Source organism: Octopus sinensis, linkage group LG14 (genome assembly GCF_006345805.1).
Source record: "Octopus sinensis linkage group LG14, ASM634580v1, whole genome shotgun sequence".
Classification (NCBI taxonomy): domain Eukaryota; kingdom Metazoa; phylum Mollusca; class Cephalopoda; order Octopoda; family Octopodidae; genus Octopus; species Octopus sinensis.
Window position 1 is genome coordinate 23,018,256 of NC_043010.1, and position 7,069 is coordinate 23,025,324.

The window sequence follows — 7,069 nt, forward strand, 5'->3', positions numbered from 1 at the left end:
TTGGCACCGATTGGAGGTTGGCATTGCTGCTGGCTGTACAATATCTGTCACGTGGTTTATCTTAGTCATGGAGTTGATTTTAAAAGGTGTAGATTTTTCGGAACAAATCGCCCATGTACAATCGCCTAAGAAAGCCTTCATGGATGACGTGACACTTCTAGCTACAGATAAACAAATCATGCAGAATGCCCCCTTTTGAGATTAGACGAACTTGTAAGGTGGTCAAGGATGCGATTTAGAGCAAAAAAGTCGCGTAGTCTGACATTTGTTAAGGGAGTGCAGAAAGAATTTAAATTTCGAATATCTGAAGAAAGCATTCCAACAGTCAAGGAAGAGCCCGTCAAGAGCTTGGGACGAGTATACGCTGGAACATTGTCAGACAGAAGTCGTGGGATTGAAATTATGAAACAGGCCGAGGCTGGGTTATCAGCGATTGATGTTTCGAAGTTACCAGGTAAATATAAAATTTGGTGCTTGCAGTTCGGCTTGTACCCGCGACTTGCGTGGCCACTTGTAATATACGAAGTAGCATTGTCACGAGTTGAAAGGATTGAACAAAAATGTAATGTGTTCATTAGAAAGTGGCTAGGTCTACCTCGTATGTTGAACAGCTCAGCTCTTTATCGTAAAAGAGGTTCGTTGCAGTTACCAATAGCATCAATAGTCGAAATATATAAGTTGGGGAAGATACGGACGGTCATGATGCTGAGAGAATCGAAGGATATGGAAATTAGGCGTAATGCACCAGAGGTGAAAACAGCCAGGAAGTGGAAAGCAGAAGCAGAAACTGACAACATCTTGTCTTCTCTTATACACGGAGATATGGTGGGAGCAATGCAGAACCATCGGAAAGGATTTGGTTTTGGCGCAGATCAGTTCAGACCGTTTGCAAGCATGATACCGTGTGAACGCAGATCTGTTGTTAGCAACAGCGTCAAAACAAGAGAAGCAGAGAGAAGAGAGCTTCATTTGATCCGATGTGTTCATCAAGGTCAGATGACGAGATGGGAAGAACATGTTGTTGAGAGGAAGATAAGTTGGGATGAGATGTGGAAGTGGACGACATCTCGGCTGAGTTTCCTGATTCGTTCATCTTATGATGTTTTGCCATCACCTACGAATCTAGTAAGATGGAACGTCTTAGAGAATGACATCTGCAAATGTGGAAAAGTCGGTACACTAAAACATATTCTTTCCAACTGTTCATTAGCATTGAACAGGTACACATGGAGGCACAACTTGGTCCTTAAGGTTATCTTCAATGCTATAAAGAACCAAATTCATCTCAACAACACTGAGGAAAAATCGTTAAAAGTACCATCAAGAGAGTTCATTACCTGTGCGACCAGGTCAGCAGATCCGTTTCAAGAAGAAGACCAAGAAACTTCCTGAGAAAAATGAAAAGTGGAAAGGCTATTGGGAGGTAACTGCAGATTTACCTGGGTGCCAGGTTTTCTTTCCCATCTCAGTTTCGAAAAAACCACATATTTTGATGTGGTGTGAAAGAAAGAAAGTTGTAAATATAGTCGAGCTAACGGTTCCTCACGAAGATAATATGGACGCCGCTCGAGCTCGAAAATTAAACCGTTATGAAAAGCTCCTCGAGGAATGTGAAGACGCGGGCTGGAAAGCGGAACATTTTCCTATCGAAGTCGGATGTAGAGGGTTTGTAGGACACAGCGTGAGACGACTGTTGTTATCGTTAGGCCTAACTCATCGTAAAGTCAATACCACCATGACTGATATCCAATCTACAGTGGAGAAGGCTAGCCACTGGATTTGGTTAAAAAGAGACGATGAGCGATGGCTAGAAGTATATTGAGTTCTTCATAACCAGCTGATCTAGCAAGCGGGGCTTCATATCAGTGAGGGGGGCCGGTGCGTACTGATGCCGTCGAGAGGTAGGCCCCGAAACGGCGCGCATTCTCTCCTGATGACCCCATACACTGGCTAGCTTCCGATATACGGAGCTTTTAACCGGTAGCACTTGCATGTGCAAGTTGTTTGCAAGACATCTATATATATATATATATATATATATATATATATATATATATATATATATAGATATATATATATATATATATATGTATATATATATATATATATATATATATATATATATATATATATATATATATATATTATATATATATATATATATATATATATATATGTATGTATATATTATATAGTATATTGGATTTGGATTTCTCTCCTTATACTCTTCCTGCAAATTATAGTCTGGCCATGAGCAGAATAATTCAACTGGTTTCACCAGATAAAGCTATTTTGGTAAATGTTAATTAATTCCTGAACAACATCCTCTTTTTTGAATGCGTGGAGAGAGACAGAGAGAGAGTAGGAGAATGAGAAAGAGAAAGAAAGAAAGTGGGAGAGGGAAGAGGAGGGGCAGAGAGAGGATATTGGGATATTGATAATTAAATATAATTGATATTCTGTGAATATTTTGATCTAGAATATCTACGTAACTAAGTTAATTACACCTAGGAGAATTAATTGTTACTAAAATATGACAACAAAAGAAAAACAAAAAAACAAAAAATTTAACCAGCGAACGTCTAATTGTACCGTATTATCGCTTATTATTATCATATTATCTTAGGGCAGTGGGCTGACAGAATCATTAGAGCTTCGAAAATAAAAAAAAAAGGAAGAAAGAATAAAAAAGAAAAGAAAAATACCTCGTGGAATGTGTTTCAAATTTTCTCCGTCTGGTTTCAAATCGCGCTGAGGTCAACTTTGCATTCCTCCTTTGGTAATCAAGAAAATGAAATATCAATCAATTTCAAGGCTGAATGTTATCGATTAACCCTTAATGTCAGGTCACTTGTGAGGTCTGGCATGAGTGCTACTAGTAACATGGAATTCAGTGCAAGCAGTTCCATGGTCTGATCGTCGGCGACTAAACCGGCACCTGCACTAGGCTTGCCTGGTGAGGAGGATTACTAGAAACCCAACAGGACTGAAAACGGACGAAACTAGTGTAGGTTCAACGACTATCTAGCAATATCAGAGGGTCTCAGAAATTCCAGGTTGGTGTCCGGCGTGCTGGAAGATTGACACCAACACTATATTATGGTATCTAGCCAGTCCTGGCACACTACGGGTTGATGTGCAGAGACACTTATGGACTCTATAATAAATGTGTGTGTGTGTGCGCGCACGCGCGCGTGTGTTTTCCTTTATGCGCTATTATAAAAATAATGAGAGAGAAATAATCTTAAAGACAGAGGTGACGAAAGGATTAAGGAGGAGGGGCAGAGCAGAAGAAGAGAAGTGGGAGGAGGAGGAAGTGAAGGAGGATTGGGGAAAATGGGAGAGTAGCATGGGAGAGGTTATACAAACGAGGAATTTACTCTTTTACTCATTTATATGCTTCTGCCCAAAGACTGCGGACATGCTAGAGCACCACCAGTGAAATCTGTTTAATTTTTATTTGCAACTCATTTCATTGTTTTATATAAAATGATGAAAAGATTTCGTAAAAGATAAAATTATGATTATTGTATCTGTTGTGTGGAAGTAGAACACCCCTATTAATTGGCTCCTAATGGACTGTGCCACAATATAAATGGACATACGCAGAGAGCCTTCAGGAGTGTAAAGCTGGGAGTTGCGTATTGTCGAGGGTCATCACCACTACCTTAAGTAGAACGTGCGACACAACAGTATGCAAGCCATATTTTCTGATATTGCCAATGGTTACGAAAGTTTTATTTCCAATGGTACCCGTCATGTGACGCGGAACTTCTTATATAATTCATTGGAGGAAAACCACGCACCGACAACGAAATAGGCAATTAGGGAGTTAAATAAGATATCTGGTGAAGGGAGTTGGTGTGTGTGTGTGTTTGTATACACATGCACACGCACATATACATATAGGAAAAGAGATAGATAATGATATAGAAAGATTTCTATCTATCTATGAATGCCTGCTGTTTATTATAGATCGTTAGATAGCTATGTATATATATATATATTTGTATATATATATATATATATATATACACACATACACACACACACATATATATACACACACGTACACACAGAACACAAAGAGAAAAAGTGAGAGGAAGAGCGAGAATGAAAGTGGCAGTGAGCGAGAGAGGAAGAATAGAAAACGACGTCAATAAAATCTCGTCTTATATCAACAAATAGGACTTGAAAATTAAACGGAAACGATTTTGAGAATTTCAAGAAGGTTATACAATTCCAAGAATAATGGTGGGCAGTGAATCATGCATTAAATATAAACGGAAGAAATATGTTTTCCATTGTCTTTAATTCAATAAGAAAGCACATTTTCATGGTTCTACAATATTTCTTAAGAGATTTCATACACGTTCAATGTTTCGCTTTAAAAGCATTCAGTAATATATCTGAAAGGAAACCCAACTAAATTAACAGCCATGTTAAACCAGTCTATTTGCCGCATTTTAGTTAAATCTTTTTAAATTTCGAGCTCGAATCCTGCTGAAGAACTATTTATTTATTTATTTATTTATTTATTATTTATTTATTTATTTATTTATTCAGTCACACCTTTGGCACTCGGTCGGTTACGACGAAGAGCGTTCCACTTCATTATGGAATAGTCTACTTGTGAAATTAACGAGCAAGGGGGAGAACTGCGTTCAGCGTAACACAGAAAGCGACAAGGCTGGTCCCTTTGACTTACAACTACAATTCACTTTTACCTACAGAGTAGACTGGCGCAACGTGAAATAAAACGTGTCACTCAAGGACGCAACGCGGCGCCAGGAATCGAATTCACGAGCGTGATCCGAATACCCTGACCACTCACCTACCTGACGCATGTCAAACGTAAATGATATCGGTACAACATCGATTTTCCTGACTTTTGATCCCAAATCCGTTCTGGATTACTGATGCCTCCGAACCTGCGATGGTTCGTTCTGACTCTAAGCTGAACGAGTATCGAACGGATTCCGGGTTCAGCCCCAGTCCGTGGCTCCTTGGGCAAGTGTCTTCTGCTATAGCTCCGAGTTGACCAAAGCCTTCTGAGTGGATTTCGTAGACGGAAACTGAAAGAAGCCCGTCATACATATTCTTTTACTTTTGCTTGTTTCAGTCGTTTGACTATGGCCATGCTAGAGCACTGCCTTTAGAAATCCACCTCAGGACATATTCTTTGTAATCTTAGTGCTTATTCTATCAGTTTCTTTTGCCGAACCACTAAGTTACGGAGGCGTAAACACACTAACATTGGTTGTTAAGCGATTATGGAGGGACAGAGAAAGACACGCATTAACACAAACACACATACGACAGGCTTCTTTCAGTTTCCGTATACCAAATCCACTCACAAGGCTTTTATCGGCCTGAGGCTATAATAGAAGGCACTTTCCCAATTTGCCATGCAGTGAGACTGAACCCGGAACTATGTAGTTGAGAAGCAAGCTTCTTACCGCACAACCACTCCTGAGATAGAGAGAGAGATGTATGAGGGCGTGCGCGTGTGAGTGTATTTGTGTTTGTTCCTCACCACCGCTTCACAACCGCTGTTGATTTGTTTACGTTTCCGTAACTTTGACAAAGAGAGATCGATAGAACAAATTGTAGACTTTTCGGACAAACACTGAGATCGATTTAACCGACTAAAGCCTTCAATCCGCTGCACCAGAATGGCCGCAGTCTAATGACTGCAACAAGGAAAAGATAAAAGCTCCATTCAATGAAATAGAAGGACCTGTCTTCATTACTATAAATGGTACAAAGCTTTTAAATACTATATTGTGCAAAGCCCTAGACTGTGCAAGGTCCCAGTAAACTAGTCTCGCAGCCGCGGGAATTTGGAGTTCCTACTTGTAAATTAGAGCGGATTATGGGAGGCTCCGGGATTAGCAGTGTCTGGAAATCCGGTGTTGTACCACTATGAAGCTGTTCATCTGAGTAGAAAATAGATGCAGTTGACTAAACGCTAAGAAGAAATATTTGAACAAGCCAATCCATGAGCGGTAGTCCTTGGTACACTTGCTGTGTATGAAGGTTTACGATTACAGTGGTGGATTCCTATTACAGGCTTCCTTTTTCTCATCTCTCTGACCTCAAGCTGTAAGTACCCTTGCAAATATTATGTAGCTGTGTGTACGTAAGTATGTCTCTGTATGTGTGTCATTATTCAGTCTATTTCAAGATTTCTTGCCAATAGAATAAGATCCGGTTTCGAACCTAGATCCAAGTCTACTTCATTGAAATTTTTACATCAACAACTGGGTATGCATGCATGCATGTATGTATGTATGTATGTATGTATGTATGTATGTATGTATGTATGTATGTATGTATATATATATATATATATATTTATGTATGTATGTATGTATGTATGTATATATGTATGTATGTATGTATATATTTATGTATGTATGTATGTATGTATTTATGTATGTATGTATGTATATATGTATGTATGTATATATTTATGTATGTATGTATGTATTTATGTATGTATGTATTTATGTATGTATGTATTTATGTATGTTTGTATGTATTTATGTATGTATGTATGTATTTATGTATGTTTGTATGTATTTATGTATGTATGTATTTACGTATGTATTTATGTATGTTTGTATGTATGTATGTATGTATGTATGTATGCATGCATGTGCAGATTTATATGTTTTATGTATGTACGCTCATGCTCATATGTATTTAAATGAAAAACTTTTGGAAAGTTTTACTGATTTTTACAGGTCCAGTGATGAACTGGATCTGTAGTCTTCGAATTAGCTTTCTCCTTTTGGATTTTGAGAAGCCTAATTTCTCAAAATTGGTATTTAGTCTGTGTGTTACATATCCCAAGGCCCAAACATGTATGTATGTATGTATGTATGTATGTATGTATGTATGTATGTATGTATTCATACACACTCTCACAAACACACACACATACACAGATTCACATACTTAAGTATATATGATACATACACATACGTGTATACCCCTATATATTATATATGATATAGTACATTTCCTATAAATAGCGCTTTATTTTTTCCCAGATGTGATACAT